Source organism: Lycium barbarum, chromosome 10 (genome assembly GCF_019175385.1).
Source record: "Lycium barbarum isolate Lr01 chromosome 10, ASM1917538v2, whole genome shotgun sequence".
Classification (NCBI taxonomy): Eukaryota; Viridiplantae; Streptophyta; class Magnoliopsida; order Solanales; family Solanaceae; genus Lycium; species Lycium barbarum.
The window spans coordinates 100,364,972-100,387,602 of record NC_083346.1 but is presented as its reverse complement, the minus strand read 5'-3'; the positions used below and the strand labels follow the sequence as shown (position 1 = coordinate 100,387,602).

At 37.6% G+C, this 22,631-nt stretch overlaps 1 pseudogene; it reads right to left on the bottom strand.

Annotated features, from left to right (window-relative positions):
• Positions 1–1,313: 1,313 nt before the first annotated feature.
• LOC132613187 (uncharacterized) lies at positions 1,314–22,267 on the bottom strand (annotated as a pseudogene).
• Positions 22,268–22,631: the final 364 nt, after the last annotated feature.

The window sequence follows — 22,631 nt, the reverse complement described above, 5'->3', positions numbered from 1 at the left end:
TGGACTCTCAAATCATTAATTCTCTTTTCTTAGGACTAGGACTCGAAACCTTTAATTACCCCAATATCTTAACTTCGGACAAAAATCCAACTTTCACAATTCAAATACAATGAATTTGAAGGTATTCATATATCCCAATACAGCTAATATTCAATCATATAGATTCAATAAATAAAAATTGAAATTTTTAACGTGATGACATACTAGAATTTCACAACCAAAAGGAAAAAAGAAAAGAATACGGACACAGTGCCTCCATTCTTAATAACGAAACGTACATAGACCAATATATTGATCCCATATCTGCCCATCAACTCAGCTCCCTAATTTTGTTAGATAAGCAAAAGTTCAACATCATTATACATCACAAAATGCACAACAAGCCAAACAAGTGCTTTATACTAAGCAACTACACGCTAGCACAATGTTCCATTTCAAAAAAAATATTTCTGGACCTTTTCTTTTGTCACACAATGTTCCTTTGTTTACAATACATCTCTCCTTTGTATCTTTAAATTTTGAGAAATCATAATAGGTAATATTATCCCAAATTAAATGATTACAGCACGCATATGTACAAATGGCCGAAACCAACGTCTTTTAAAAGCTAAACATAACCTGCAACTTATTTTCTAAAGGGACAAGCAAGTGCATGGTTACCCTAATAATTACTTCAATCATTAGGTTCCCTAATTATTACCCTCATCATCGACTAATTATACCCTAATCATATCTAACTTCACAAATCAATTCCTAATAACCAATAAACGGTGCTATGGATTAAGAAAGAAATTACTACCTGAAGCTAGAATTTGATGGAGACGTACTGCCTATTCTCCTCACGGTGGGCACCCCTTTTGTTTTGTTCAGAAAATTGATCAATTTGAAAAGCCAACAATTCTTTCAATCCCTAATAACCTCTCAAAACGTGGCCTGCAATAGGGGATGACTTGGCCCACTCCTTTCCTTCTAAAAAAAATATTTAAGTCCTTAATTATTAGTCTATGTAAAATAATACTGGCCCATTATCCAATAATTAACTGACTACCCCAAACTATATATATTTATATATATTACTACTACTACTACTACTACTACTACTACTACTACTACTACTACTAATAATAATAATACATTCACACACATTAAATAAATATATTCAAAATAAAAAATAAAAAATTCTATCAATTATATAATCGTGCCACCTATCCCCGCAAGTTAAGAATACCATTTAAAGCTACGAAAAAGGTATTTTAATGAAAAAGAGTCCAAAAGTGCTAAACGACCAAACGGGTCGTTACATCAGATACCAATCAAACAATCACTCTTCCTCGAGCGATAAGGGAAAAGATGGAGAAAAGGGTACCTGAACTGTCAAACAACTGAGGATATCTACTTCGCATATCCGCCTCGGTCTCCCAAGTGGCCTCCTCAACCGGACGGTGCTTCCACTGCACCTTGACCGAAGCAATATCCTTGGACCTTAACTTTCTCACTTGCCTATCTAGGATTGCTACTGGCTCTTCCTCGAAGGATAAATTCTGATCTAGTAGTACCGAATCCCACTGAATGATATAAGACCCGTCTGAATGGTACTTCTTCAGCATGGAAACATGGAATACCGGATGAACACCTGCCAAACCTAGTGGCAAAGCCAACTCATAAGCCACCTCGCCAACACGACGAAGAACCTCAAAAGGGCCAATAAACCTCGGGCTCAACTTGCCCTTCCTCCCAAATCGCATCACACCCTTCATGGGTGAAACCTTCAATAGGACCTGCTCACCAACCATGAACTCCATGTCGCGAACCTTCCGGTCAGCATACTCCTTCTGCCTACTCTGAGCTGCCAGAAGCTTTTCCTGAATAAGCTTCACCTTGTCCAAAGACTCCCTCAGCAAATCTGTACCCCAAGATCGAACCTCAAAAGCATCAAACCACCCAATAGGAGAACGACGCCTCCTACCATATAAAGCCTCGAAAGGCGCCATATCAATACTGGAGTGATAGCTATTATTGTACGGGAACTCTGCCAAGGGTAAGAACTGGTCCCAATGACCACAAAAATCAATAACACAAGCCCTCAACATATCCTCAAGCACTTGAATAGTCCTCTCGGACTGACCGTCTGTTTGCGGGTGGAACGCGGTACTAAGATCTAGCTGAGTTCCCAATTCCTTCTGCAAGGTCCTCCAGAAATGGGAAGTAAACTGAGTGCCTCTATCTGAAATGATGGAAATAGGCACCCCATGTAATCGCACTATCTCTCGAATGTAGATCCGAGCCAACTTCTCCGCGTTACAAGTAGTCTGAACCGGAATAAAGTGCGCAGATTTAGTCAACCTATCCACAATAAACCAAATCGAATCAAACTTGCCCAAAGTCTTCGGAAGACCAACCACGAAATCCATAGCAATCCTTTCCCATTTCTATTCGGGAATGGGCATCCTCTGAAGCACACCACCTGGTCTCTGGTGCTCATACTTAACCTGCTGGCAATTCGAACACTGAGCAACAAACTCCACAATGTCTCTTTTCATTTGACCCCACCAATAGTGTTGCCTCAAGTCACGATACATCTTTGTCGCTCCTGGATGAATGGAGTATCTGGAACTATGAGCCTCTTTCAAGATCGACGGAATCAAATCACCAACTCTAGGAACGCAAATGCGCCCTTTAATCCTCAAAACACCCTCATCATCAAGAATAGCCTCTTTGGCTTCTCCACTTAGCACTTTATCCCAAATCTTGCACAATTTAACATCCTCAAACTGCTGGGCCCTAATTTCCTCCAAAAGAGATGACCTCGCCTCCACACAAGCTAGAACCTTACCAGGTTCTGAAATATCAAGTCTCACCATACTATTAGCCAAACTCTGCACCTCCATGGCTAAAGGACGCTCTCCCACAATCAAGCGCGCCAAGCTACCCATACTCACTGCCTTTCGGCTCAACGCATCAGCTACCACATTTGCCTTTGCCGGATGATAAAGAATGGTGATATCATAGTCCTTAAGCAACTCCATCCATCTACGCTGCCTCGAATTTAGGTCCTGCTGATTAAACACATGCTGAAGACTACGATGATCCGTGAACACCTCACAATGGACTCCATACAAGTAATGTCTCCAAATCTTCAAAGTGAAGACTACTGCAGCCAACTCTAAGTCATGAGTGGGGTAGTTTTTCTCGTGAACCTTCAACTGTCTCGAAGCATACGCGATCACCCTACCCTCTTGCATCAGCACACAACCCAAGCCAATCCGAGAAGCATCACAATAAACAGTAAAGTCCTTTCCCTCCACAGGTAAAGCCAAAATCGGGGCTGAAGTCAATAAAGCCTTTAGCTTCTGAAAGCTCTCTTCACACTCATCGGACCACTGGAAAGGCACATTCTTCTGAGTCAACCTAGTCAAATGGGAAGCAATAGATGAAAACCCCTTCACAAATCGGCGATAATAACTCGCAAGGCCCACGAAGCTCCGAATCTCAGTCACCGAAGTAGGCCTGGCCCAGTCTCTAACCGCCTCGATCTTCTTGGGATCAACCATAATCCCGTCCTTAGAGACAACATGTCCCAAAAATGCCACGGAACTGAGCCAGAACTCACACTTGGAAAACTTGGCATACAATTTCTTCTCCTTCAACAGGCTAAGCACGATCCTTAGATGCTTCTCATGATCTTCCTTACTCCGAGAGTACACCAAGATGTCATCAATAAATACGATCACGAACGAATCTAAGTAAGGCTTGAAGATCCCATTCATCAAATCCATGAACGCTGCGGGGGCATTAGTAAGCCCGAAAGACATCACCAAGAACTCATAATGACCATAACGGGTCCTAAAAGTGGTCTTCGGAATATCCTCCGCTCGAATCTTCAACTGATGATAGCCTGACCTCAAATCAATCTTAGAAAAAATCGATGCGCCCTGAAGCTGGTTAAATAAGTCATCAATGCGGGGTATTGGATACTTATTTCTGATTGTAACCTTGTTCAATTGCCGGTAATCGATACACATCCGCATGGTACCATCTTTCTTCTTCACGAACAGAACGGGGGCACCCCAAGGAGAAATACTGGGTCTAATAAATCCTTTGCTCAGCAAGTCTTGCAACTGCTCCTTCAACTCTCTCAACTCTGCTGGAGCCATCCGATAGGGTGGAATAGAAATAGGTCGGGTGCCTGGCTCCAAGTCAATGCAAAAGTCAATATCTCGATCAGGCGGCATACCAGGCAAATCTGTAGGGAAAACCTCTGAGAACTCACAAACAACTGGCACTGACTCTACGGAAGGAGTATCCACACTAGTATCCCGAATATGAGCTAAATATGCTAAACATCCCTTATCCACTAACTTCTTCGCCTGAAGAAATGATATGATATTCTTAGGTGCTGGACTAGGAGTACCCTTCCACTCTAACCGTGGAATACCTGGCATGACCAACGTGACTGTCTTGGCATGACAGTCTAAAATAGCATGATAAGGAGATAACCAGTCTATGCCCAAAATAATATCAAAGTCCACCATATTCAAAATAACCAAGTCTACCCACGTATCATACCCCATAAACGTGACCACACAAGACCTATAGACCCGATCTACTATCACAGAATCTCCGACAAGAGTAGAGACACGAATAGGTACATCAAGCATATCACAAAACATATCCAGACCCGTAAAGAAATAGGTGGACACATAAGAGAAAGTAGAACCCGGATCAAATAAGACAGAAGCTGATCGGTGACAAACCGAAATAATACCTGTGATAACCGCATCAGAGGCCTCGGCCTCTGGTCTACTCGGAAAAGCATAAAAATGGGCACGTCCACCCTCGGACTGTGTGCCTCCATGACCACCACGGACTGCCTGAGATCGTCCTCTCACTGACTGAGCGCTGCCTCTACCAGACTGATGACCACCTCTGCTAGGCTGATGGCCACCCCTGCCCGACTGCGAACCCCCTCTACTAGAATATCCTCCTCCTCTAGCTGGCAGTGCTGGAGGCCTAGATGTCGGAACTCTGGAACCCTGCCTGGATCTAGGACACTCTCTCGCGTAATGCCCTGTCTCGCCACACTCAAAACATGCTCCTCTGGCCATAGGCTGCTGAACTGTCATAGAAGAACCAGAATACCTTCCGCGGTCTAACGATCGAGAGTAAGAACCTCGAGAAATCTGCTCAGAACTGTGCCCACTATAACCTGAAGAACCACCTGCCAAAGCCTGTAGTGATGACTGGATGGGGCGGCTATAGGAATGATGACGAACCCTGTCATGGTGTCCCTCACCTCTAACAGGACCTCTAAAACTGTCAAATCTACGAGCTTTCTTGTCGCCACCCCCACTATGTGCCCGGCCCATATCTGACGCAACCCTCCCGGCATGCTCTACTACTGACTGAAACGAGGCCCTAGAAGCCTCCAACTGTAAGGTCGCTAGCCGAAGCGGAAGGTCCAACCCCTTCACAAATCTCCTTACTCTCTCAGCCTCTGTGGGAAGTAAAACCGTCGCGTAATGGGACAAAGCAAGAAATCTGGTCTCATACTCCGCAACAGACCTACCCCGCTGCTCCAATGTCGAAAACGCATCCTTCCTATTGTCTCTCAGAGTACGAGGGACATACTTCTCCAAGAAGACCTGGTAGAACTGGGTCCAGGTCAAAGGTGGCGAGCCAACTGGTCGACACTCCATGTACGATCTCCACCACTGCTTTGCATCCCCAACTAACTGGAAAGAAACATAATCGACCCCGTGAGACTCCACTACACCCAACTTATGAAGCATCTCGTGGCAGCTAACAATAAACGCATACGCATCTTCCCTGGGAGTACCATAGAACCAAGCATGAGACATTTTGGTAAACCCCTCGAACAATTTTCGCTTCTCACTGGTCAACACTGGCCCATCCATAGACCTTAGAGCAAAATCAGGTGCTGGAGTAGTATCAATACGGGGAGCCACTGCTGCTGCCGGCAATACCCTCGATGTCCGAAATCCTGGAGCAACCGTAGCATCGGGAGTATGACCTCCCACTCTAGTCTGCGAGCCATCTGGAGCAACTGGAATCATGCCCGCCTGAGCCAAACTGTCAAAGTACCCCAACACTCGGAACATGGCCTCCTGAAAATCAGGAGTAGCAGCAACCCCAGGCTGTGTCTCAGCAGGCCTAATCTCCTCCTCCGGAATATCGTCAAGCTCCGGAGTCAACTCTATGTCAGGGTCCTGAGCAGGTGCTGGTGCTTGGTTCCTATCTGGAATAGCTGCACGGCCTCTGCCCCTGCCACGTCCCCTGCCGCGTCCCCTGCCTCGCCCACGGACAGCTGCTCGGGCCACGGGTATGGATGCGGGTGCGGGTGCAGGTGCAGGCTCCTGGCCTCCAGTAGCAGTCGATCGCGTCCTCACCATCTGTGAGAGAACATAGAAATGAGGTTAAGATACCAATCTGAACAATCTCGCATGAAAGGAATAAACCAGATACCAATCGGATTGAACTAGCACGAAAGAGAAAAAGAAGTGGAGTGTTTCCTAGATGTCCTATAGCCTCTCGGGGATGGGTACGGACATCTACGTACCAATCCGCGAGACTCTACTAGACATTGCTCTTGTACTCATTAGACCAATTAACCTAGAAGCTCTGATACCAACTTTGTCACGACCCAATTAGCGAGTCGTGGTGGCACCTACACTATCTCTCCGAGTAGGTGAACCACATTACTAATAACAAGTTAAAATAGAGGAGGTCCTTCAAGGGCTAGAATATAAGTCTGAAAATACCCGAAGGCTACATATTGTCTGTCGAATACAAAAACAGAAATAAATAGAGGAGGTCCTTCAAGGGCCACGGATGACCAAGTAGCTCACCATGAATGACTGAAAGATGTCACCCTCGCGTATCAGCCACGGGGTGTAGAACTGGAACTTGGATCGTAGTCTGCACTCAACAAAAGTGCAGCAAGAGTAGTATCAGTACAACACGTACCGGTAAGCATCATAGGCCGACAATGATTAGATAACGCATGAAGAAGTTGAAACCAACAAGTAGCATAAAGAGCAAACAGGTATGGTCACGTATCATATACAAGTAAAGTGTAAAGGAATCATGAAATCAACCAAGATAGATATAATTCACCAAATGATCAATCAAATATATGAGTGGATGAATGCAATGCAATGCAACAGTCACCTCTCTCACTCCACTCTCGTACACACATGCTAAGGGTAGTGCCTCAAAACCATGACCCATGGGGGACCCGCGAAGTCCATGTACCACTCGTGATCTCCGGGAGAAACCTCGGAGGCTATTAATCACTCTCAATCTCCGGCAATGACCTCGGAGTCTCTCTGTCACTCTCCATCTCCGGCAAAAACCTCGGAGTCTCTCAGTCACTCATCTCACCAATCATCACAACAATAATATGGAAAGTATGCCATGCATGATATCAGTCTCAACAATATCACCAATATAAATCAACAAATACAAGTCATATTACTGTCCACTGTCCAATTATCAATATTACCATTCCTTTTCATGTGATGAGTGAACTAGTATGTGACGGAGATACAAACAAGTGATAATCACAGAAATAACACATTTGGCGACAAGCCCACATAACAGCTGACAAAACCAACCCAATTGGAATTTACCTCCACTTCATGCCCGAAGGCCTATCATGCTATCCCCGTCACTTTCTACAACTACATACGATTCTCTAATCAGAGTCTAACTAAACTAGACCGTAACCTACCTCAATGCCGAGCGGGTGCCACAAACAATCAAACTAATGCCTTCCCTTTGCGTAGATCTTCTGAACGATCAAAATCTATAAAATATGCAATCTACGTTAGAATATGAATCTAAGGACACCCATATTGCTATATTTATATTCGAAACCCAAAAACGCACCCAAAAAGTGGCCTTGGGCCCACAAGGGCTAGATTGGAATTTTATTGAAAAATAATTTTACCCATTATCTAATGATCATATATTTTTAAAATTGGTCAATTTCATCCATAAATGGACTCTCAAATCATTAATTCTCCTTTCTTAGGACTAGGACTCGAAACCTTTAATTACCCCAATATCTTAACTTCGGACAAAAATCCAACTTTCACAATTCAAATACAATGAATTTGAAGGTATTCATATATCCCAATACACCTAATATTTAATCATATAGATCCAATAAATAAAAATTGAAATTTCTAACGTGATGACATACTAGAATTTCACAACAAAAAGGAAAAAAGAAAAGAATACGGACACAGTGCCTCCATTCTTAATAACGAAACGTACATAGACCAATATATTGATCCCATATCTGCCCATCAACTCAACTCCTTAATTTTGTTAGATAAGCAAAAGTTCAACATCATTATACATCACAAAATGCACAACACGCCAAACAAGTGCTTTATACTAAGCAACTACACGCTAGCACAATGTTCCATTTCAAAAAAAATATTTCTGGACCTTTTCTTTTGTCACACAATGTTCCTTTGTTTACAATACATCTCTCCTTTGTATCTTTAAATTTTGAGAAATCATAATAGGTAATATTATCCCAAATTAAATGATTACAACACGCATATGTACAAATGGCCGAAACCAATGTCTTTTAAAAGCTAAACATTAACCTGCAACTTATTTTCTAAAGGGACAAGCAAGTGCATGGTTACCCTAATAATTACTTCAATCATTAGGTTCCCTAATTATTACCCTCATCATCGACTAATTATACCCTAATCGTATCTAACTTCACAAATCAATTCCTAATAACCAATAAACGGTGTTATGGATTAAGAAAGAAATTACTACCTGAAGTTAGAATTTGATGGAGACGTACTGCCTATTCTCCTCACGGTGGGCACCCCTTTTGTTTTGTTTAGAAAATTTATCAATTTGAAAAGCCAACAATTCTTTCAATCCCTAATAACCTCTCAAAACGTGGCCTGCAATAGGGGATGACTTGGCCCACTCCTTTCCTTCTAAAAAAAATATTTAAGTCCTTAATTATTCAGTCTATGTAAAATGATACTGGCCCATTATCCAATAATTAACTGACTACCCCAAACTATATATATTTATATATATTACTACTACTACTACTACTACTACTACTACTACTACTACTACTACTAATAATAATAATACATTCACACACATTAAATAAATATATTCCAAAAAAAAAAATCCATCAATTATATAATCGTGCCACCTATCCCCGCAAGTTAAGAATACCATTTAAAGCTACGAAAAAGGTATTTTAATGAAAAAGAGTCCAAAAGTGCTAAACGACCAAACGGGTCGTTACAGTATGGCAAGTGCTAACGGGGCTTGGTGGTTAAAGGTTGATGAGGAGGTAACTTGTGTCGTACCAAGATGGGTAATTTCATGGCATCCTTGAATAGATGAGCTAGAATTGATTGATATGAAGAAATCTCTAAAATTGAAAGTTGAAGTCATAATTTTGAGGTAAGACCTTATTTGTGGTAGTAGATTGTATTGAAGTGTGGATGGTTAGATAGTATGGTTGAGTGTTACAAATAAGAATGACTTGGGAGTATTTATGCGTGGTAAGGCTCAAGGATGGGAAGATTAGATACTTTTGGATCGCTAAAGGTGTAATAAGGTACTGCACTCAGAGATTTGATGGTTGTGAAGTATAGGACCATAGGCCTTATGTTGGATCGTTCGAGTTGATGAACGAGTTTAGTGAAAGTACAAAGAAGAGAGTTCAATATGATTAGATTCCATGAAGTTTATCGTATTGGGGTGACTAGTGCGAGTTGACGATCATGATGATTCAAAGTCTTATGGTATAGTTCATCGGTACTCGATTGAACGACTTGGTAAAATTTTAGTTTTTGAGGTTAGGAACGACAGTACGAGGTTGAGTAATCAAGAACAACAGATTAGAATGGGTCACCACAAACTTATGGAAGGCTTACTGTTCACTTTATAAAGATTTGAAGACAGTTCGGGTGATTATTGGTGACATTCTGGGTATTGTGCATTTTAACTGGGTCATATCTATTCATGTAAAGTCGAAGGGCTTATGGTTATATTACCAGGAAGATTTATGGCTATTCAAGTAACCTATATTTGAATATTTGATGGAATTCTATTCGGAATAGAGGTATGGCAGGTTTACCGGGCGTTGCTAGAGTTCACGAGGAGATTTGAGGATATTTTGTGATGGCAGCGACATGGACAAATTCCAATGGTCTACGAAGATATTTGGCGATGTCTTGAGGGAGGTACAAATGATTATGGAAGTCTTTGGAGTGATCAGTTAACTCTTAAAGAATTAGCATGGCAAGATAATCACAGGGATGACGTGCATAGTAGGTTATTCGAAAGATTGAGAGGACTTGGACAGCGAGTGTTGACTCAGTAGTTTCAGCTCATCGAAACGAAACTAAGAAATTTGGAAATTGTGCGATCAGCCTCAGGTAAGGTTAGTTTTGACAGGAATGCTTAGAAGCGGTTCGTTCAAGCATAAATTCTGTTCTGGTCAGATGGAGTCATAATTTGACTTGTGGCATATGAAAACATGATTTCTTTCTGATTCTTGGTACTAAGGATGACTTTGAGAGGTGTGGAAGAAAGATAGTGGAATTGGAATACTTTACGGGTACAATTTGACAATAGGCGACGGTTTCAGTTGAAAGATTCTTACAACTATGATGATAATTGTGAAATCAACCAATTGTGTTTAGAGTTTTTATAATAAAAATCAGGTGTTTCAAGTGGAATCGGTCATATGTGTGAGATAGATTATTGAGCTAAGTTTAAGGAGGAGTTGGTAGATTAAGTGAACAAGCAAATTTCTACGGAATTTGTAGTAGGGTTACCATAGACTTTGGGAAAATTTGGTGCGGTTTGGGTCATTATGGACCGTTCGATTAGGTTGGCTCTTTCCGTACCGGATAGGACTACTTACAACTCAGGGGGAGTTTTCACGTCATTTCACCCTTAGGCAGATGGTTAGTCCGAGCGGACTATTCAGGTCTTTAAGGTCATGTTTCGGGCTTGTACGATTGACCTAGGTGATGGCACCATTCGAGGCATTTTATGGTAGGAGGTGTCGACCTCCGGTTGGTTGGTTTGGTGCATTTGAGGTTAGACCGTGAGGTATAGACTTGTTGCGGGATTCTAGGATAAGGTTAAGTTTATTCAGGAGAGACTTCTCTCAACTCAGAGCATGCAAAGAGTTTTGCGGATCGAAATATTTTTGACTTAGAGTTCATGGTTGGTGAGCGGGTATTGTTGAAGGTATTACCCATAAAGGGTGTGATGAGGTTTTGAAAGAAAGGTAAATTGAGCCCTACATATATTGGTACGATTAAGATTTTTTAGCGTATTGGTGAGGTAGTCTATGAGTTGGATTTTCCTCTTGGGTTGTCGGGTGTTCCCCCCGTGTTTCATATTTCTGTGCTCAAGCAGTATCATTCTGATGGTTCTCATATGAGTCAGTAGGATTCAGTGTTACTTGATCAGGATTCAATTTTCGAGGAGGAGTCAGTTGTTATTTTAGATAAACAGATCCGGAAGTTGAGGTCCAAGGAGGTTGCGTCAGTAAAAATTCAGTGGAGGCATCATCCAATTGAGAAGGCTACTTGCAATACCGAGTCAGATATGTGGATCAGATATCCCCAACTTTCCAGCGATTCAGGTATTTCTCTTCTCTTTCATGTTCGAGGACGAGCATGTGTTTAAGTAGTGGATGATGTAACGATCCGTTAGGTCATTTTGACTACTTTGACTATTTTACCCCTGTTAACCCTTCTTCTAGCTTCATTAGAGGATATTTGACTTGCGGGGATAGGTGGCGCGGTTCCTGAGGCAATCAGGCTGGTCTTGGTTAGTTTTTAGGATTTTAGAGATTTCTAAGTTGAATAAGTGAAAAAGAGTTGACCAATAGCTGAATTTTGGGAATTATGTCTGGAATCAAATTCTGATAGTCCTGTTAAGTCCGGAAGGGGATTTTTTTTACTTAGTTGAGCTTTTGGTTCGGTTCCTGAAGCGTCCGTTTATGATTTAGGTCATTAGTTAGGAATGTTGGTTTCTGGGTTGGAGTTGACTTGGGTTAACACCGAGTCAAAGTGGCCTCTTTTGGGAAAATCGAGTGCGCGAACGAGTTCGTACCGTCTTTTATGATAGAAATGCTTGTTTGGTTTGTGTCCAGGAGGTCTCGGATGGGTTGGGAGTGTTGGATCGGAATTCAGAAGTTGCATGGTTTTCTCTAATTTCTGGTATGGCGCACTTATATGCGTGGGGCCGCACCTGAGTAGACAGACCTGCGCATGGTGGGCAGTAGGCATGAGGTTGGCTTTTTGGGCTAGAGCTCGCATCTGCAAGAAGAGGCTCGCAGGTGCGAGCCATATCTGCGTGCAATGGGCCGCACCTGCGGCCTTAGGCGAGAATAAGTAAATTTCACAGCTGCGAGATTTGGGCCATCATAGCGGGCCCGCATGTGCGAGTATCTGGGTGCAGAAGCTCTAATCGCTGGTCAGAAAGATATTATATTCCCCAATTCGAGGCTATTATTTCATTCACCCATTTAGATGTTCTAGAGCTCATTTTAGAGAGATTTCAAGCACCAAGTTCAAGTTTCTTCTTGGGGTTAAAATTCTAAGCTCAACTTTAGTAATTACTTTGGTTTTTTTCATCGTTTTATCTTTCTTTCTATGAATTGAAGGTAGAACACTTAGGGTTTAAACCCAACTTCTTTAGAGTATGTATTACATGAGACTAATGCTAAAATTTAGGCCTCTTAAATCTATCTTGTGGATTTAGACTTACTAATCAATGGGTAAACTATTCTTAAGCTTGAATTTCCTATTCAATCCAAAATTCTTGATATGAGATTTAGGGTTTCTCCTTGGGTTTTTCTATAATTAATGAAATTGGTAGCTCAATTGGGGTTTGATTTCCATGAAACTTAGGCTTATGACTATTTAGATTATGGGAAGCATGTTTCTAATTTGAAATTCTAATTTTTTCCTTATGGGCCCGGGGTCCTTTTCGGGATGTGTTTTTGGGTTCCGTGTAGAAGTATAGCAATATGAGTGTCCATAGAATGTGTATTTGGTAGACTTTGATCATTCTGAGGCTCTCCGAAAGGGAAAGACGTTGGGTTGAGGTTCATGGCACCTGTTCGGCTTCGATGTAGGTTACGGCTTACCTTTTTAGACTCCGATTACAGAATCGTATGTAATTTGTAGAGATTGATAGGGAAATCATGATAGGCCTTAGGGTATGTTTGTGGTGATGAATCCACTGATTTGGTAGGGATGTTGTTACGTGGGCTTGCCTCCATGTTTGCTAATATTTGTGATTATTGATTGAATCTACCTTTGTCACTAGATATCTCACTTATCTCTTGGAAAAAGGAAGGATAATATTATTGACTTGAGTTGTGATTTGCATTCATGACATGCATCTATTGATTATATGATTTACGATGTTGTTGAAATTGATTCCATGCATGACATGCAATCTATTTTCATATGTGACTGCATGATGGTGCGAGAGTGATTGATAGCCTCTAAGGTCTTTGCTGGAGAGCGAGATATATTGATAGCTTCCGAGGTCTTTGGCCGAGATCGAGATATCTTAATAGTTTCCAAGGTTTTTGTGGGAGAGCGAGATATATTGATAGCTTGCAAGGCTTTGCCTGAGAGCGAGACTGATCGATAGCCTCCGAGGTCTTTGCGGGAGAGCAAGATATATTGATAGCCTCCGAGGTCTTGAGAGCGATGTGGTACATGGACTTCGCGAGTCCCCCATCAGTCATGGCTTTGATGCCTAGCCCTTAGCATTTATGTATGGGAGTGGAGAGTTGGCCAGTGCATTGCATTGCATTCATTCATTTACTCATGACTACTTATTTGGTGATTTACACATTCATTCTGAACTTTACTTGAACTATGATTTCGTGAATATACTTGATTGCCTTATCTGCTTTACTTGTTGATTTCTTCATCTTATATGCGTTATCTAATCATGGTCGGTATATGATGCCTACGAGTACTAGTGTGTTCTACTCATAATACTCTTTATTACACTTTTTATTGAGTGCAGAGTTTCATCCAGGTTCCTGTTCGAGACCTCGTGACTGATCCCGAGGCTATTCTTTAGAGATCTTAGGGTGAGCTACTAGTCGGACTTGCCGCCCTGAATCCCTTCTTATGTTGTTATGTCTATTTCCTATTCTACAGACAGTAATCTATTCTTGTACTTTGAGACTTGTATTTTCAGTATACAGATAATGTGTTTCATTTCAGAAGCTCTTGTACAAGTTAATACCAGATTTTGGGGTTGTAACCGTTTAAGTACTTCCGTACATATTTTATATATATATGTCAAGACTTTTTAGTATAATTTTCGTATTTACTTCTGCATGATTATCTTTTAAATGATGTGATTAAGGGAATGGTTCGCCCACCAAAGGGATAGTGTGGGTGCCATCATGAATCGCGAAATGGGTCCTGACAGTAATACCCGTATTTTACCAAATACAGAAATGATGATACACATACCCTTAATATATGTTAATATGCTAAATGTAATGCTCAAAACGTAATTATATAATAAGTAACAATCATGTTATTTAGTCTTTTTTGCTCTTCCAAATAGACCTTAACGATATCTAACCAAACTAATTGTCCAATTTTGATGGTTTAGACAATTCTAAAATTTTGAATTCAAATACCAAATCATTTAAAATACCACGGTTGCTCGTCATATATTCTAACTTAAAATATTTAATAGTAATTACTTAATTCTTAATTACTACTTTATTTTTATAACTAAAACAGAACCTTTTAAAATATGTATACAATTAGAATTTTATTTTTATATCACTTTTTTTCGTAACTTACACGACATATGCACGTGGCAAGCACGTGTCCAGAAATAAAAAAGACAATATGCATATATATAATTAACATCGATAATATTCGAAAATAATACAAACTATTTACTGTAAGGTAAGTCTTAAAATCATAACGATTTTAGACTCAAATTTTCTTGCAAAGAGAAAGTGACAAGAGGAAAAACTTATTTAAGTGTACCCATTCACATTTAATTACAGCATGAGTGAAAAACAAAAAACATATCTTATTTCATTAGATAATGGTGTTCAATGAACAATGAGTATAAGATTAGGACAAAAAAATTGTCAAAATAATTGTTGTCACACCATCGGATAGTTAGATATTTCAAAACTATTAAGTCGTGTGGTTTAGTATTTGTAATGTATAGCCTATTTTGGTTAATTGATTTTAAATAGTTGACAAGCTTTATGTGTAGAAAAGCAATTTTGAGTGTCGAAACAAATTTTATAGATAAACAGTTACATATTTGAATAGAAGTGTTAAAATTGTTATTAAGCAGTTTATGTGTTTGATAAAAAGAAGTGTTCATTAAGTTGTTCTTTTTTACAATGACTAAAAAAATTAAATTTAAAGGTATCCTTGCGAAGAAATAAAAAAAGAAGAGAAAAGGCAATAAAGAGGAGGAAGTTTTTTTGAGACAGTTACTTTGAGAATTAGAAAAAATTATTAAGGATAAATACTTGTTCAAACCAAAAGTACTTGTAAGTTGAAAAACAATAAGTTGGGAATGACCAGAATTTTTGGCTGATTTTGACTTATTAGTACTTTGGTTTTTACCAAAGACGTAGATAAGCTAAAAATGCTTATAAGCCAATTTGACCAGCTTATAAGCTTAGCCCTGTTTGGACGAGCTTATGACTTATGGCTTATGCTTATAAGCCATAAGTTAGGAATCCTAACTTATGGCTTTGCCTATTTCTATTATTTTGACTTTAAAATAAATGCTTAAAAGCATTTTTTTAATTTTATCCAAATACTACAAAAGTACTTAAAAGCTATTTTGACTTAAATACAACTAATTAAGTCAATCCGAACATGACATTTATCTATTAATGATGTCATATTTGTATTAACATGACTTGAATATGTACTAGAATTGGAGAAGTTAGATTTAGTAATAAGGGTTTGCAAAGCTTGTCCAATATATATTACATATTTGGAAACATTCATATTAAAAAGTATTTTAATTTGATAAGAAATGCGCAATGACTTGTCAATTAAAAATCAATAACTTGTGACAGGCAAAGTAGGGAATAGAAGAGGAAAAATTAATACTAAAAATATGATTTTGGGATGTGGATGTATTTATTTGTAGATTAAGTTAAACTTAATGATTTTTCCCACCGGAAATATAATAGATAGAAGAAAGAACTTGACAAAGTGGTGGTTGGATGACTCGGACGTTTTTTATTTATAAATAAATATATGTTTGTTGATTTTGATTTTGTGACATATAATCTCAACAAGATTTATATTACAAATATGCACTAGAATTGCCAAACTCAAATTCAATTAAAAAAAAAAAAACGCTTGTATAATGTTATATATTAGAAATATTTGTATAAAAAACATCTTAATTTAAGAAGAGATGGCATACGTAATGATTCTTCTATCGAGAATCGGTGACTTATGACTGGCAAACTAGGAAATAGAGGAGGAAAATTCACACTACAAGTGTGTTTTTAGGGTGTGAGTGTATTTATATGTAGATAAAACTAGATATAATGATTTTTTCATTTTGGATTTAATTAATATACTAATAATTACAGAGAAAGAACTAGACAAAATGGTGGATAGATGAATCAAACAGAACACACATGTTACTTGTTTTTTAGTTTCGTGACGCATAATCTCTTCCAGATTTACAATAATTTGATAAGATGAAAACCTATTTTAGTGTTCCACTCCTTGCCTTTTATTACAACAAGAGTGGAAATACAAAATACTTTTCTTGTATCATTTTATATGGCTATGTTTAATTGACATAAAATTAAAATAGGGCGAATTAGAATGAGCTTCTCTCATGTTTCTTTGGCCTTCAATCTAGATGGAACTTGCTAAATTGGTACTGACTAGATGACGCTTGCCACGTGTTGACTTTCGTATTAGCTACGTGTAATCTCTATGTAACCTTCACACCCTAGTATAACGTCTATCCATCATAGGCATTATCAGCGTGTTTTGTACGTTACGACTGTAGATATATAACCAATATGGAGTTAAAATGAAATTCCAGATATTTTAGAATTTGAAAGAGCTTATATCTGATCGTTTATAACTAGTGAAATAGTTTACTCCCGGATGGAGCTATCTAGCTTTGTTGTCACTAATTCAGAATGAGCTTCTATGATGTTTTTTCAGCCTGCGATTTAGGTGGACCTGATTGGAGCAACAGTAGTCTATGGTTCTAAGCGCCGTATTTCATCCGGTACGAATTCTCTCCATAACTAGTATAGTGGAGGTCTTACTTGTATTGCAATAATGAAAAATTGTACGAACACAAATAATGAGCAGACCAACCCACTTTTATATGTGGGTTCATTTCAGTTTTTTTTTTTTTTTTTTTTTTTTGTGCTGATACTTGCCACATATCAACTTTCGTATTGGCCACATGTAATATCTGTATCTTACAACATACAGAAATAATGATAAGTATCTTACAACATACAGAAATAATGATACACATTAATACCCTTAAAATGTGTTATTCTAATAAAAGTAATGCTCAAAATGTACCAATATTTATAATAAGTAACAATCATGTCATTGAGTCTTTTATACTCTTCCAGATACGCCTTAATAATATCTAACCAATTTAATTGTCCAATTTTGCTGGTTTAGACAATTCTAACATTTTGAATCAAATACTAAATCGTTTTAAATAGCACGGATGTTCATCATATATCCTAAATATATAAATAATTAATAGTAATTTTCAAATACTTAATTACCACTATTATTTTATAACTAATACAAATACTTTTAAAATATGTATACAATTAGAGTTTTATTTTTCATATTACTTTTTACATAACTTACTTGAGATATGCATGTGCAAAGCACGTGTCTAGAAATAAAAAAAGACTATGCATATATAATTGACATCGATAGTATCATAAAATGATACAAACTTTTTACAGTAAGTAAAGTCTTAAAATCATAATGATTTCAGATTTAAATTTACTTACAAAGAGAAAATGAAAATAAATCAACACTGCTAACAAAATATCCTTCATAGGCCACTAGGGCTCGAGATCAACTTTGTGTAGTTTCTCGTATTTAACCATACCAGTGATCAGAATTTGTTTTATAAAGAGCCAAAGAATTAGATTACGCAGAGATTTGTATCAGGTGGTGTTGAATGCATAGCATCCCAAACACAGCTGTATGGGAATTTGCGGCTCACCACTTGGAGTTTTCTTGCTTTATGACATTATAGAGCTTCAAACCACAATGTAATGAATTTTCTTGTTTATTGACATTGTAGTTGTTGTATCTTTGCCTATAACTTCTAATTTAAATTGTACAAAGTGACACATTAATTCGCTTAAAAATGGCTTATAATGTGCTTACGTGATGCCCTAAATTGGTGAGAAAATTCACTATAATTAATCAAACTATTTCATAAATGGAACTTCACAAGTTTTGTTGGAATTGTAATTAGGAACTAAATTGGACCAAATATGCCCTTAAAGTGTGTGTATAGGTCCAAATATGCCCTTAAAGTATGTGTATAGGTCCAAATATGCCCTTTTTAGCCTTATGTTAAGTTTCGTGTGAAATAAGGGCATTTTTGGGCTGATTAACTACGATAGAGGTGTTTTTGGACCAAACTAGTAATGGATGACATATTTAATGAATTTCACATACTTTAAGGGCATTTTTTATTTTTTTTCCGTTGAATATATTAGTTTTTCGAACAACATGTGTTATTTATACTGGAGTAGAATGTTCGATGGGCCCCACGTGGACTTAAAAAGCATCTGTAGGTCCCACATTTCGCTCTCTTGATGAGTTATATTATTTAATTAAGTAAAAAATACATCAAATTCCACATAAAAATAGGCAAAAGAAAAAGGAGAAAAAACGAATTCGAAATTATTTAAGTGACATGTCCCTTTGCTAACTATCCTCATGGACCAACGGTGCGGCTGCATTCTTTTGATTAGTACACCACCCACAAAACGTTGTCGTTCTTCTAATATTTTGACAAAAGAAAATTATAGAAAAGGGGAAAATAGGGTTTGCTTTTTGCGGTGTTGAAATTTTTTGAAAAATTGAAATTACTGCAAAAAGGAATATGCTCCAAAGATGCTATTGAAAAGCTAACTGTAACAACAACAATATACCGAGTGTAATCTCATAATTGGGGTTTGGGAAGGATAGGATATATGCAGACCTTACTTCTACCTTTATGAGTGGAGAGGTTATTTCCAATACACACTCGACTCAAAAGAAATGTATCCAACGCAGGATCGTAAGAAACTCGTGATTGTTAACTTGATTGTTATATGCTTCTTTAAAAAAATTAATTTTTATCAAAGGGAATGTAATAAAATACTTTAAACAATTATGCCTTTTAAGTAATTAATTACTACTACTATTTTTTATAACTGAAACAAATACTTTTAAAATATGTATACAATTAGAATACCATTTTTACATTACTTTATTCTTAATGTACACGAGATATGCACATGCTTTGCACGTGTTCAGATAGTAATATTTTTAAAAAGAAAATATATATAATTAAGATCGATAGTTTGAAAATGACACAAACTATTTACAGTAAGTAAAGTCTTATATTCATAATGATTTCAAACTTAAACTTATTTTTACAAGAGAAAATGACAATAAATCAACACTACTGACATAATATCTTGCATAGGTCAATAGAAGGTCATCTTTGGGTAGTTTCTCATAATTATTCATAGGGGTGTATAAAGAAGACCGACAAACCACGCCAAATCGATAATTTGAATCAAATCGGGAAAAAAATTCTAATTGTGGTTTAGTTTGATTTGATTTGGTATTAAAAAAAAAAACCGACCAAATTGGTTTAATTTTGTTTTAACTAAAAAAACAAAAAGTCAAACCAAAATCAAACCAACCTAACATTACAGGTATACAAGTTTTAAAAATATATTATACATGAAATTATTAGTGTGATGTAATTTATAAATATTTTTTAAGCATTTTCATAGTTTTTGTCTTTTAACATCTTATTTAAAGTTTGGACTTAGATTTTATGAATGGTCTAACAAGTTTTATAGCTCATAAATGTTAGTAACTCAAATAAAGTCAACCCAAAATCAAATCAATACAAATGCTAACAAAAAGAAATTCAATTCAACACCAGAAATGACAATAGTGTTGGATATCTATTTTTTAGTTTTGCATTGGTTTAGACAGTAAAAATGTAAAACTTAGTTTTATTTTTTCTTTATTCATTAGTCATTCATTATTGTTATTTATTAGTCGTACTTATTTTAGCATGACTTAGTACTTTTTTATTATGTTCATTTTCTTTTTCTTTATTACATAGGGGAGGGGATTACAAGGCGGGGAATCGAACCTTCACCAATAAGGTGAAAGTTTAGGTAGCCTACCAACTAAGCTACTAAGATTCCCATTATTATGTTCATTTTCATAATAACAATATTTGTTTTATGAGATGTTATTATCTTTATTGTTAGTACAATGTCATGACTCATCTCACAATATTCTGTTATTTTCTTGAAAAACACCTTGTAATTATATCTTAAAGGGACTACATAAGTATTTAGAGCTCAAGTTATAAGTTTTGTGCTATGAGATTTAGCTGGGGGTAAACCCAAAAAACTCAAAAAAAAATTGAGATTGAAAAAATCGATATTTGCTGGTTTGGTTTATATATCGGAAAAAAGCCAATATACCCTTAGACTGTCTCAAAAGGTCTAAATATACCCTTCATCCAGCAATTGTATTAAAATACCCTCCTCTCACCTTTTTGGCTTATTTTTACAAAAACTAGCATATCTCTTATTTAGTTATATTTTAAGTTATTTATGTATATTTTTAAATGATTTTTTAATAATTTTTAAAGGTTTTTATTTTACTCTCTTTTTCTTTGTAAAGTGACAATTGAAGCTCAGATCTGTCTTATGCTAAGGTATACATTTTTTTTAATTAATATTTAGTACATGTCATATTGTTATCGGACGAAATCAAACCTGTGCCCTTTTACTCCCCTAATCAACATACTCAGCTTTGTCATAAAACATATAAATTATTTTATTAGTTCATAACAAATTAGTTTATTCACAACAAAAAAAGCAATTTTTTTTTTTGTGAATATATTACCATAGACATCCAAATTATTACACCAAAAGGCTACACACAGGAGTTGTGCTCTTAGGCCTCCAACTATCCAACAACCAAACCAAATCCTATTACACTCTATCGTACTGTGACAAGAAAGGAAACCTAACACTTTAGCTACACAATTTCTGGAACAATATTGACTTTTCTGAGCCTTCTTTGTTGTTTGCATCACTTCTAGTCTAACTTTAACCTCTTTCTGTATATGTGCAATTGCAAAATTTGTACTTACACCTGTGCCTCTAAATATCTTCCAGTTTCTAGCTTGCCATGTGTGGTAAATCATTCCCCCCATATGGCAGATATTACTTCCTTCTTCATCTGCCTCAAATTCCTGCTTTTCAGCCATTTTAAGTACTGCTTGACTCCTCTTCTTGCCAGTTGAACCCCCAACCCATGATACAAGTCCAGCTCTGACCTCAGTGATCCAAGGACACTCAACAAAGAGGTGTTGTTGAGTTTCTGCTATTCCAGTATCACACAGGCAGCAGGTATCATCATTAACAAGTATGTTCATCTTGAGCATTCTTTCCTTATTAAGCAATCCGCCTTGATTAGCAATCCAGATGATGAATCTATGCTTTGGTTGCATTGTCCTTGTCCATACTAGATCAAATTCCGTTAACCTCACCAGTCCTGTAAGCAGTGCATTATAGCTTCATGTCACTGAATATTCTCCATTTGCAGTGAATGTGTAACTCCCATTCCTAAACCAATTGGCCATGATGCTTTTAAGGGCATTCAACTTTCTCTAGTACCACCTACTGTCTAAAGGCGGAATATGATCCCATATATCATTGTCCTTCTTTATATAAATACCATGCACCTATTTTACCCAAAGCAAGTCCTTCTTCCCACTCAATTGCCAGAGTAGCTTCCCCACTGATGCCTCATTCCATCTTTTGTATTTTTGAATATTTAGTCCTCCAAACTTTTTTGGCATACATACCCTCTCCTAAGAAACCAGATTCACCTTCCTGTGCTCTTAGAATATGCCTCATAAGTATTCTCTACATCTCTGATCCACCTCCTTAAGTATACTTTAAGGAAGGATAAAAACCGCCCCCCAAAAATTATAAATTGAGAACAAAACAACATTAATGATGTGTAATTTGCCTGCATATGAGAGGTGCTTTGAGTAAGTATTTTTTATCCTATCTGTGATCTTATCCACCAGTTGGTTACACTCCATCTTACTCCATTTTTTGGAAGTCAAAGGCAATCCAAGATACCTTATGGGAAATTGTCCTATAGAGAGCCCAGTCATACTTAGTATCCTCTCCTGTACTTCATCAGACACTCCTGCCAAGAAATATTAGACTTTTCATTGTTTGCCACTAATCTAGTAACACTGCTGAAATGTTC